The sequence below is a fragment of the Melospiza georgiana genome, chromosome 5 (genome assembly GCF_028018845.1).
Source record: "Melospiza georgiana isolate bMelGeo1 chromosome 5, bMelGeo1.pri, whole genome shotgun sequence".
Classification (NCBI taxonomy): Eukaryota; Metazoa; Chordata; class Aves; order Passeriformes; family Passerellidae; genus Melospiza; species Melospiza georgiana.
The window spans coordinates 4,830,388-4,843,869 of record NC_080434.1 but is presented as its reverse complement, the minus strand read 5'-3'; the positions used below and the strand labels follow the sequence as shown (position 1 = coordinate 4,843,869).

General features: G+C 36.8%; 1 protein-coding gene across 18 annotated transcripts in view; it reads left to right on the top strand.

The window, feature by feature from the left end:
• The window catches only part of TENM3 (teneurin transmembrane protein 3), a 1,287,001-nt gene that overhangs the window by 880,625 nt on the left and 392,894 nt on the right, over positions 1–13,482 (top strand). The window lies entirely within an intron of this gene.

The window sequence follows — 13,482 nt, the reverse complement described above, 5'->3', positions numbered from 1 at the left end:
AGAAATCTTAATTTTTATTTTTTTTTTTCCAAAATGTTATGCGAGTAAGTTGCGCCTGTGTGATATTTAGAGGCTGATTCGAGTTATACTGGTACTACATATTAGAGATTGTTAATAAGATTAATATATCTCTATAGTATAATTGTCTCTTAAGAATAACTTCACTGTAGAAAATACATTCTATTCAATGCATACATGTAAACCTGTTAGGTTTACTGTTTTAGTAAATGTAGGGATAAGGTGACTATCACCTGCAAGTTTGTGCAGTATGAAGGGCAGAAAATATTATCAGAAATAATTTTAGAGTGTTTATTAGAAAATCTTTTGTTTGATTAAATAAAATTTTTTACCCCAGGCTAACTAGTTAAATAAGTCCTTTCAAGGTACCTGTGATTCTTAGACTGAAGAGTGTCTTAAAATGAAGCTTTTATCTTTCTAACAGAGTAGTATTATTTGCAGAGTTTTAGCTTGTAGAAAACATTTCAGGGACCCAGAGTTAGGGTTGGGGTTCACACTGTCAGGTGAACAATTAAAAGAGAGCCCTAAATGTTTAATTTTTTAAAAGTAACAGAGGCTTTAAAGAAGTTACCATTGTAAAAATGTGCCGCTTTAACAGCCTTTCCTTAGTTCTAAAACTGATTAATTGCTGTGTCTTATAAAACCTGATTTATTTCATACTTTTTTCATACCAAGCATTACCATTATGAAGCTCTCCTTATAAGTGAGATTAATGTTTCTGAGCGAAGAAGTGGTTTGGAGGGCTGCATTCATTTTGAGTGCTATTCTAATCAATTTTAGATACAGCATTTCACAATGTATCAGTCTGCATGAGAACCTGCCTTATTATGTGGAATTAACTTGTTAGTGATTGATAGGAAGCCTGCTCCATCTCCAGAGGTGATTTGTTAGGAAACAAGTGTTGCAGGTTCCAGAGTTTGAGTACAGGGTCAGGCGACTCCGGTACCCGTTCTGTGGCCTGACTGAAGCTTGACAGAGGAGTTAGAAAAAAATGCTGTGCTGTTTGTTTGTTTTTTTTTTTTTTAAGCTAAAAAATGTAACAAACTCCAAAAAATCCTAAAGCCACTTATATTAAATGGTGTTCCTTACTGTGGTATTGGGCTTCACAGACAGTCTGAAGTGACAGGTATGAGGCACAGAGAGTGTCTTTGTGCATCACTAGGTGCTGTTACAATGTCTCCTGGATTATTTGGAGGAAAAGCTTTAGCATTTGAAATCAAAACTCAGAAGGCTAGTTTCAGATGACAGGGTGCACACCTACTGGATATTGCTTGCATAGTTATTGAAATACATGCCAATGCTGTTTTTTCCCTTTTAAAAGGAGCAAGGGTTGTCCTTGTTTCAATAGCTAGTGAAATATTTGCACATCCTGTCTGTGCACCTTTTGGTCTCAGCTTCATCACTGTTTAATTCTTAACCACTAGGCTATGGTCACACACTACTGCTGAGTGTGATGCATAAACATTTAAAGTCCAGGAGAAAAAATGCTTCCTCAATATTGTGAGAAAAATAAGTTTAAAAAGGCCAAATTTAAAAAACATATATGAGAAACCTCTGAAAATTGTAAACAATTCTAAGAACAAATAGGTGTATGCATCTGTTATGAGGATAGTAATTTAAATCTAAATTATTGTTATTTATGTGTTTCTTGCAAGATTGACTGAATGCAATTAGTACATTTTTTAAGTTTGCAGATTGGACTAATTACATTTGTCTTTTAGTTCAAGTGTGCATGTTAACAGTAACAGAACATTGCAACTGAAGCATTGCATAAAAGTATTTCTGGTCTTATGCAGATCAGAAGTAATAAAATTACAAAATGTTTATGAATAACAGGCTCTAAGTGTTCCTCATCTTTTAGTTCACTCTGGCTTTATAGAATAAACATTATTTGTACAGGTTCATTTTAATATTGCAGCTGAAACAGCTACTACTGAACAAATATGAAGGGAATAGTATCTTAAACATAATAAAATGGAGAGTGCAACACAAACTGTATCTCTGATTGCTGTCTTAGATGCAAGTCTGTCTGCATGTTCCATACTTTCAACTTCTGGGCAATTTACTCTTATTTTAAAATACATTTTATGTGAAGCTGATACTTGGATGACACAAGATTGAAAAGTTAAGTCTGGAACTGTTTTGTGCTGATACATGCTGTGAGTCTTGCAAAGAAGTGGGTGTGCTTTTATAATTTAGACTGAAATTCAACATATAAGTTCAAACCTAGGTGACCCAATTATTTTAAATTTTGCAATTTAAGTCTGTAACAGATTGAGGTTGTTGATACTTGATGTGTATGTTTGTGTCTACAAAAAAAGTTAATTGCAAACATTAGTGCCTAGATGTATTGAAAGCTAAACAGTAAACTAGAAACTGCAAAGTGCTGTACTGAATTCAGCACTGATTAACATACTCTGCAAATCCACTGAAATCACCAAATTACCTGGATTGTCATGTATTCATGAACTGGGAGGCTGTTGTAGAAGTTTGTGTTAAAATATCTTAATAACTGAAATGTGCATTAAAAGTTATAGCAACTTTGGTTCACTTTTACATTAGGAGTTCATGAATGCAGATTTAATCTCTGTGTGTAAAGGAAAACTTTTCAACTTGAGAAAAGATGTTTTAAATTATTTCTGATTACTTTCCTGATTTTTATATTTTTATCACACTGCTAGTAAATCTTTAATTTTAAAATCTTAACATGTACTAGCTATGGATTATAATTATGTGATAATAGAGCCTCTATGCCTCTTTTTCTGTTCTCCCCCAACACACCTCCATTCCATCCCCGGCAAAATCCTGGAATGATTGCAGAAATTTTTACTGCAGAACAGGCTTGCCAACGTGGTTTACTCTTTCAAGTAATTTATTTTGAAAGAAAGGAGTATATCTTTTATAACGATGGTCTAAAATCTGTATTCTGTAAACCTTTAAATTTAATGAGTTAAGATCTACATGTGTCTCTTGCATATGAATTACAGAAGTGTAAAATTGCAAAAATCTTAAGATATTATAACTTCAGTTTTTCCTGTAACAGTATGAAAAACATTCAGAAAACAGCAGTTATTATTGTAAAACCTGTCTTGGTGTGGAACTTAGAATGTGTTGTGTTGAAATCAGTTGTGCTGGTGGTGTTATTTTTCGACATTGTATTGAATTTCTAATAGTGTTCTTGACAGCAGTTAAGCCAATGTACAAAGGAACTAATGTGTCTTATTTCCTTATTTGAGTCTTGACAATTTTTAGTGTCTTAAGAAAACTGTCAAGGGTATAATTGGTAAAATACAGATTTAAAACATTTTTCTTGGCAGGAGTTGAATAGAAAGTTGCATGTGAGAATTTTTAGAGGAGGGGGAAAGAAATTAATCACCTCCATGATTTATTATAATACAGCAATAGATTCCTAAATCATAGAAGTCCTTGATACACTTTGACTGGTTCATGGAGGGAGGTGACTATGTAGTGGTTGAAGAAATCATCATTGCTAATAAGTGTTACTTTAGATTAGCAAATGAAAGACTGCATAGTCCTTCAAAGGCCTCATCCATTCTCATTATAATCCTTTGAACATTTGTCTGACCTTTCTAAAGAAATTCTACAGAAACTTTATGCTTAGGATTCCACATAAATAAACTGACCAGCACTTGCCTCAAGAAGTTTGTACTCTAATGACAGGAGCAATAATACCTCTTTTTAAAAAAATATATCAAATGTCACTTGCCACAGCAAATTGTTAATTTATTTTCAAATATCATAATGTAATACTTCAGACTAATGAGTGTAAAGCAGCTTATTAAAAGCAAATAATATCACAGTTCTGTAACAAAATCTAAAACCAAATTGTATTGCTAATATTTTTCCTCTCAGCTTTGTTATGGTTGTACCTATAGAAAGCTGGGATTGGTGGGGTAATTTTGCTTTCAAGGCTGAGTGTGTGAAGGTTTGTGCAGCTAGGACATGACCAGCTGAAGCAAACCAGCATAGCTCTACTCACCTCAGGGAAGGCATTGCCATTTGCCTGCTGGGTCATGACATGTAGTAAAAAACCTCTTATTCGACTAGTAAACTTGGCAAAGCAGAAAAAAATTCATTTTATTAAATCAGTTTTTTTTGAGAAAGACATTCTTTATTCACACTACTGAATTTATTCAAGTATTTGATGTCTCCCTATTCCTTTTAAGAGAGATTCTCAATTTCAGTGTCAAAAGGTTGAGTGGCAGCATCAAAACCTATGCAACTGGAACTGAGGAAAGATACTATATTCCAGCAAATCAGCTGGTTGAAATCTTGGTTACAAGTTGGGAGTGTTTGTGTATTACTTTAGCAACAGAGTCACTAACGTGGAGGCAGCAGTTACTAAATTACCATTTGTTTACCATTGTTCCCATGCTGGAAGGCAGAAATGTTGTATTTTTAAAGTCATGAAGGAACTGGAGAAATGCTGGACCTGTGCAAATGATTGAGCTTAGTCCAGAAAAATAAACAGGTAATTGAGAGTGCTGAGGAATTCTAGGTTGTGTTTAGTATATCAGACTGATAAATATGAAATCCTCAAATTTGATTTCCCTTCGTCCCTAACTAGTTAAAAAATTAAGAATATAGGCAGAAAAAAGCCCTTTTATATTGTATGGTGGGAAATATTCTTTTTCATATCTTGCTTTGCTGGTAATATGCATACATGCACACATGTTTTGGATTCTTTAATCTTCAATATTATTACTTTGGGTTTAGTGTAAATTGATGGCAGATGAATGAAAAGCCTTCCTGGCAGATTTTTTAAAATATAGATGTGTATCTGCACATGCATGTACTTTGACCATTCGGTAGTGACTTAGTAAATGTACAGTACAAAATTACAGGGGGATTTGTCCTTTTCCCCTCATTTGTCTGTCAGCTGCTGAAGTTTGTGATTCCAACACAGGCTGGTGTGTTGGGAGGCGTAAAAAAAACTTAGGGTCTGAAGTGCACAGTGACATCTCAGTGAGTGCTGGGAGCAGAAATGCTCATCACTTATCGGGAAGTTTTCCAGTCATTTGTGTCTTGAGAGAGTATGAAAAAAGACCCACCTAGTAATCCAATCTATCTAAAGGTATGGTAACTTAGAAATACAACTATGAATGGCTGTGCTCTACAGGAAATCTGGAAGTAATAAGTGATTAGAAAAGCTGGTGTTTTATTTTCTTTCTTAAATGAAGAGTATCTTGGCATGAAAATGAAATATCAACTCTTACTTAGCATGAAATAGTTATAATTACATTTAGAAATGTTTTAAGTAGCTTAAAAATGCATAGCTGCTCTTATTATTCTTTTGATAATTTCATGTTAATTGTGGATTGATACAGGGTTAATGATATAAAATGTTAGCACTTCTAATGGTATGTTTAAGAACAGTGCAGACATTAAGTTCAGTAAACTGAATATGTGGCCTCATAAATAAATGCTGAATTATAATACAAAGCACACCATGACCAAATTAATTAGTATGTTTAATCTAGTGAATTCCAGCTAGGCTGCATATAATATGGACATGTATTTAATTTCTAAATTTAATATTAGCTGCATAAGTCAGCCCTTACTTAATCAGTGCAGATCAGTAATAGAAATGTAATATATCTGGGGTTTTACGTAAGCTTTTCTCTTTAAATAAGATGTTTTAACATTGTTTGAGAATTTAAGTATTGTAATTAAAAAATGGCATGTGAGTAGAAATGTTTCCTGTGTTCTCCCCATAATTTGTCGTCATCAGGAGGTATAATTCCTGAGGTCCAAAATAAAATATTCATTCAGTCAAAATGGCGGCACTCATTAAAATTCATTCAAGGATCTAGGGCAGAATATTTTGTATTTGCTTATTTGATACAAAATTTACTGCTGGTTGCTTAGCTGTAATTATTGTTATATCAGATTTTTTTTTTCTTAATTTGGGTAGAGTTAAAATGCCAGTAGAATAATCTTGATTTTTCATTTGAAAGCCTTACTTTTCAAAGAAAGCGCAGAAGAAAAGGTTATTTAATTTTTTAATAACCTGTGAGTACTTTTAGATTTTTCCTCTTGTAAATTAGATTTTTATCAAGTGAGCCATAGGGCATACAGATTTTCTTGAACTCATCTTCTGAATTCTTAAACGTGAGTTTAGGATAGAAATAGGAAATTGGGTGGTATTGAGTCCAGTTTTGAAAACCTCTAAATAATCTGTTCAGTTGGTTGTTTCAGGGACTTCAATGAGATTGTGCAGTGAATAGGCATTGTCCCTGTGATCAGTGCTCTATGGGCTTAGGATCATTGCTTTCAGAGGAAAGTCTGAGAATAATCAGCATGTGTTTTCTTCTTTTTTTTTCCTTGATACGGGATTACACACTCTGCCTGTAACCTTTGATATAAATCTACCTTTGCTTTGTGTTCTTTTTCTGGTAAATACTTGACTAGAAATGAGTTGATGAACTGCTCAGTTTTTATGGAGAGCCCATAAAGAGCAGAATGGGCTGACTGCACTTTGGTCCTCAGTCAAACCTTATTGTTAAATGCGTTTAGGATGATTTCCATCCCCATTCCCAGCATTTGGAACAAGCAAATCCAATAACTGTTTATTTGCTGAGCCACACAAAGGAGCGTGCTTGTCCGAGAGGGGGCACAGTGAGGTTGTGCCTGTGCTGCCCTGTTAAACTCTGGTTTAAAGTGCTGGTGCTTTCCCACGTGCTGGGACACCATCATCTGTGCTTTTTGTTCCTAAAGAGCTCCCTCGTGGCATTTCAATCTGTACCATTCCTGGGACTCCCAAACATGGTTTAGCAGTTAAGATCAGAGATGTATTTATTCTGGGGACCATTCCCTTTAAGTGCTTGGCTTCCAGCTTCCTAATTTACAGGGTAAGACTTGTTACTAGCACAGACCTGATTTAATTATACGATCTTTCAGCATGGTTTTGGACACGATGGCCTCCAGAAGTCTTTTCCAACCTAAATTGTGTGATTCCAAGCCTTTTGGTTGCACTCCTTGCAGTCCTTCTTGGGGGTGTGGAATTTACTATTCAGTAGTCACACCTGAATTCAATGTTGCCAATGGTAATTTTATTACTACACTTCCAAAAATAATTGTTTGTCAGGCTCAGAAGTAAAATCATCATATTTGTGTTTTAATCAGTTTAAATAAACAAATAAAAATAAACAAATGTTTTATAACCTGATGTAGAAGCAATATTTTTTCCACCCTGCTTGTGTGAGATTGTTCCTGTTAACTTAACAAGAGGATTTGTGGGAGTGCACGAGCATAAAGAGGACTCTCCGTGTTAGAATCATTGTTAGGTGCAGTACATTTTCCCGCATTAGAAACTTGATGCAATTAATTTAGATATTAAGTGAAAACTAGCTTCATTTTAGTCTATGCACCTGCTAATTATTACATACTGCTAACCTGACAGAATTTAAGTTTACTGGTTTATAATAAGTGCAAAATAGCTAGCTGTTTATGGGCAATATCATGCAAGAAAACCAGATTAACAGCTTTTTTGTTAAGGCTTTTACTTTGAAACTAGATTAAAGATGGTATTAACTGAATTATTATGACAATCAAATCTGTAGGGGTTTTTAAAAGTTTTTATTTTCCTGTGGTTGGTTAAAGAATATACAAGAGGAACAAGTTACAATGCTTTTTTTTTTTTTAATATTAATGAAAAAAAAAATAAAGTCCACTAACCTATCACTTTTTATTTGTGAAGAGGCTTTGCTTACATCTAGTGTAAATGAAAGCTACATCACCAGGTATCACATTGAACTGTTGTTAACTCGCTCACAATCCCGTGCGGGCTGTAGTTCAGTGAGCCCAAGAGGCTGAATGAAACCCAAAGGAGGTTTCTGTGCTGGACCCTCTTGGCAGTGCTTCAGTGTCATAGCCACTCCATGGGGGAAAAGGAATGAGCAGCCTGTAAGGGATCTGGTCTGCCTGGGATTAGGCACCCAAAGGGGAATCTTTGTGAGGGTCTGAGGCGTGTGGTGACCTTGTCGCCGCTGCTTTGACAGCCAGACACTTCTGCAGTGTCCCTGCTTTTGGTGCCTGAAGCGCAGCCTCACTTTGGTGATTTAAACGAAACAGACGGCATCTCATCCGTGATGCCTCGACCAAAACTGCAGCAACAGCTATGAAAGCATGGAAACAACTTCCTGAAGGGTGGCTGTGGTGAGCTGGGGGTCGGCCTCTTTCTCCGGGCGACAACGGATAGAACAAGAGGACACAGTCTCAAGCTGCGTCAAGGGAGATGTAAGCTAGAATTAAGAAGGAAATATTTCACAGAAAGAGTGGTCAGATACTGGAATAATTTACCCAGTGAGGTGGTGGAGTCATCATCCCTTGAAGAATTCAAAAAAAGACTGGATGTGGCACTTGCTGCCATGATCTAGTTGAACAGTTAGAACATGGGCTGGACTTGATGATCTTACAGGTCTCTTCCAGCCTTGAACTTCTGTGATTCTGTGAAAAATAGAGTGGAAGCTAAGGGTTTCTTTGACTGGAACTAAAGTATTTTCAGGGGTTATTTTTAATCATAATTTTGTAATTAAGATTTTAAATGTTATAACTGAAATCACATTATGGATGTTTGAAAACTGTTTCATCAATGATTTGTAGGTTGAGTATTGTCCCCAGGTTAAACTAGGACCTGGACTTCTACATTAACAGGAACTGCATATTAGAAGCAAATGTTGCTTCAAATATGTAGAAGGTTTCATGTTTTTAATATGCATTGATACTTTTTCAGGGGAAAAAGCTTTATATATAAGCTTTATTTCCTTATAAACATATAAGCGCTGTATCATCTGATATTTTGAATATTTTTGTTAAATGCAATTAAAATAATTTTAAATTAGAAAATGCGCAAAAATTGGGTTAACTGCATATAACTGTTAAAACTGTTTTATTTCACTGATATATTCAAAAATCTAAATAGGCAGTAGATGTGGACTTTTTTTCCCTCTCATAATGTTACCAATATATTTAGTTTAATTTCATAGCCTACAAATCAAAAGTACCAGGGTTTCTAAAAGCTTGGTCTTAATATTTCTTCTTCCTGCTCTCCTGTGCCATTCCCATAACTGCTTCACTCAGCCCTGTTACCTTCCTCCCTGATGGCTGAAAATGACTGTTAGATATCAATTTCAGCTTGCACAAGATGGGTTATATTTTTGGGTGACAAGCGCAGGAGCTGCTTGTTCTTTCATCTCCTCTGTGGTGGTTCATAACTGTCTTTAAAAAGAGTAAGGTGGTGGTTTGATTAACATTTGAAGTTTTTATAAGCTGTCAGTGCATCCTTTAGAAATAAAAAATTGTCATCTTGCATCCTGTCCTCCTTTTTGCCCTCTCCATTGTTGTAAACTCAGCTCTTTGCTTATCTGTATAGCGAATTCAGAGCAGCCATATAGTTCAAAGCGATTTTGAATGCTTAGTTGTCAATTTTTATAATTTTCATTTAATTTTTGCCAGGTTGGTAGTAGCACTGACTCAGTTCAACAGACAGCCACAGCATAGTGGTAGGTGTAGGGCTGGAATGTAAGGCAAGGACTGCATTTTTAGTTTGTTTTTAAAAAGGGAGTAGCGCACCACCTACATTTTCCATACTTATTGAATTAGAAACACCTACAGGAGGAAAGTAGGTCCCAGTTTGCAACGTCTGTTTTTTACTCTGTTTCATGCTCAGCATCACGGCAGAAAACCTTTGGGACTAACCTAACCAAGAGAAACCATAAAGAAAAGAGAGGAAATTGAAATACAAGACTGCCTTTTTTTATTCCCCCCTCCAATAACTGTATGTGCATTCATAAAGTAGGACCACATGGTTACTTGGTGGGGTTGTTTTTTCCCAAAACCACCATTTTATAAAAGGAAAAGCAATGATACTGAGAGTCCACAGAGGAGGATCACCAAGATGATCAGAGAGATGGGCCACCTTTCCTGTGAGGAAAGCTGAGAGAATTGGGATTGTTCAGCCAGGAAAGAAGGCTTTGGGGTGACCTAATTGTCACCTTCCAGTACCTGAAGGGATCTTGCAGGACAGTTGGAGAGGGACTTTTTACAAGAGCATGTAGTGACAGAGCAAGGAGGAATGCCTTCAAACTGAAAGGGAGTAGGTTTAGACTGGATGATAGGAAGAAATTCTTTACTGTGGGGGTGGCAACACACCTGAACAGATTGCCCAGGGAAGTTGTGTGTGCCCCACACCTGGAAGTCTTTAGGGCCAGTCTGATGATAGAGCTCTGAACAACCAGGTACAGTAGAAGGTGTCCTTGTCAATCACAAGTGGGTTGGAACTGGATGTCCTTTTACGTTTCCTTCCCACCCAAGCCATTCTGTGATAAGTGATTCTATGCTTCCCTTGCTCTGTATTCAAATTACATTAATTCTTCAGCAGCAGGAGGGATGTCACAGCAATCACCACTTGTTTACAGAGGATGTAACAGGACCGACTTCTTTAGCCTATGAATTTTAGTATTTGAGTTTTTTGAAATAGCAGACGTTGTCTTTAGTGTCAGTACTATCAGTGTTTGTGTTGGTGGTTTGTGCATTTAGAAGTTTTCAAGGAAGGACTAACCTGGAATTGATTGCTTTGTCTGAGAAACAAACCTGAAAGAGAGGAGATGCAGCTATTTATATAGCTTTTGCCTCTGCCTACCTATTTCTCTTTCCAGACATGGATATATAAAGGGATCATAGGGGTTTTCACACTTTAACCCTCCCCTTTAGTACCAGCTGATGTGACAGCAGGTAATTCTGCATTCTGTGATGGACTTATGGTTATGCCTTGTGCAGCCTTGCTGTTTGGAGGCAGCACAATTCAGTTGCCTGGAGAAGGTCATCATCACTCAGCTATAGGTTATGATGCTGATGCTTTTATTTTTCCTGTTGGGTCTGTTCTGTTACCCATGAACAACAGATTCATTGGATGAGAAGAGGGCAAAGAAGGGGGAATGTGTCATTGCAGCCTGATGCTTAGGACATGCATCTGAGAACAGGAAAACGTACAGCTTCTTTTAATCTTCCAGAAGTGTCCTTTTCCTTCATTCCTGGTGTTGACGTGAGAGTTGGTATGCCTTTGGGCTGAGCCAGAATTTATCTGTCTTAAAGAGATACATAGAATACATATATATATATATATACACACACAGATATATATATATTTTTTCCCCTGAAGTGAATCTTCCTTTTCCTTTTTTTGAGTTAGTCTTTGCTAGCTCCATTTGTGAAGTGTCTCTTGCTGCCACAGTACAGTTGCTAGAGCTGGAGTGCAAGAGGAAGGAATTGGTAGCTGAAGCTGAAATTGCTGGCAGGGCTGGAAATGCACTTTTAAAAGAGATTATATGGTATTAAAACATGTACCTACAACATGAATGCATAGATACTGAAAAACTAGGATGGAAAAACATGACCACTTTCTGCTCATGAGGGTTGTTACCACCTTCCTAGTCCAAATCTGAAGCCAAAGGCTTGTGTGCCTTTTTGGATTCAACTTTTGTTTTTCTCTAGAGAAACAATTACCAGTTTGGCCTTTGTGTCAGATTGTTGTCCACATGGGAATGGTTTTGCACATGCAAAGGGAAGAAGTACAAAAGGAAAATCATGTGGCAAAGCAAAGAATTCCAAAATTAAATATACTGGATTAAAAAAAAAAAATCTTCTCATGCTGTAAATGGCACAGTGTTTCTGATGTAATTCAGCAGATTATTCCTGTGTGCATGGGTGCCTGATCCTGCCTTCTAATCACTTGCATGCTTGTCCCCCCAGTGGGAACAGAACTGCTGTCAGTACAGGTGGAAACACAGCTGACACTCCAAACCCTTTTCAGTTGTTCATGAATAGAAGTTACGAGTGGAGTTTATTACATGTCACAAAACCTGTGGAGTTTACCCTTTTTTACAGACCTGGGCACTGTGGCAATGAAAGACAATTTGCTTGTAGGACCCCAAGAACTGAGGAGCAGGGCCCTCATTATATCCTGACTCCTCCTTAGGTGGCATGGAGAGTGGTTCATCTTCTTTATGGGCTTATTTTTGGCTTGACCTTAATTTTCACTAGCTGCATTAATTTGTCTTACAGTTTTTTGGAAGCCTATACTTCTGTATCAAGTGAAGTGTGTCAAGCTGTGGTTTTGAGCTGCCTGCCCTCAAATATGGCCATTTGAAAATCATCACCACTGTTGCTTCCCAGTTCCAGTGTGATTAAATTTCTTTGCAAAACTTTGCTGGGTATATATGAAGAAACAAGGTGCTGACTAAGCATGTTTTTAATAATTTCAGGTGACAGGCACAGCAGCTCACACATTTTAGTACTATCAGTTCCTTGCTGCTGCCATCAGTGAAAACAGTGATTGTTCTAAAGTGTACATGCTAGCACAGGCGTGGCCTCAAAAATATTCCCCTGATGGTGTACAGTAAGCCTTGTGAATGTAGATTGGCTGTTTTTTTTTTTTCTTAGCTGCACCTTACCCTGTAAAATGGAATCAAAGATGAAGAAGTCATTGAGGAGAAATATTTTCTATCTACACACTGATACTTTAACTTGGGTAGTAGAAGTGTGTTGTTTTGGTGTTACAGAACTGTTATTAGGCAGTTGACTTCGCAGATTTGTATAGATCACAGTTAAAATGAGTAGAAAATTATCTTATTCCATTTTCTCAAGAGTATATAAATATGCATTGACAGCAATATGAACATATTTTACCAAATCCTATAGTCTGGTAAAGACCTTATAGGATTTGGGTTACCTTTTTGGATCACAAGCTTACTTCTCTTCTTAGGAGAATTTTGATGTTTTCTCAGAGGTGAGGTAGTTAGCAAGAAAAAGAAGTATTTGAAAGATAAAGATACTGACAGTATTTGGAGCTTGACCGTGCTTCTCTAGAAGGGAGCATTAAAAGAAAAGATGGTGACATAGAATAGTGTGTTTTACACATGAACCAGTCCAAATAACCTTTTTAAAAGGAGACCAGACAATGATAATTCTGGCATTTTTCTGTTTCATCTTGTGAATCTGAGTGTTCCAGTCTAGGTGTATATTGTTGAGACCTAATGTGTTTTTACCCTTACCAGTTTACACACTGGAGTAGTTCATGTTCACCTGGTTTCAAGCAGTGTGAGCTGAGCTGAGCTGTGCTGGGTGGACGTGGCTGAGCCCCTGGCTGCACGCTCCTGGAGCAGGAGGAAGGAAGATGTGTGTGTGTGCAGTCGTGGCCTCTTCAGGTCTGTACTCTGTCACAGGGTGGAGGATGCAGCTCACCAAACAGGATTATTATTCCAAAGGGGGAAAACATCTCTAGAGAATTCCCAATGAGGTGATGTTTTCATTGTATGTTTAGAACGTGATCAGATGACAACTGAGATGAAAAAGTCATACTCAAGTAGTGTGTAAAACATTTAGACTCCAAAGTCTCTTGTGCTTTGTGAGATTAAGGACCATTTACTTGAATAGAGAATGTTT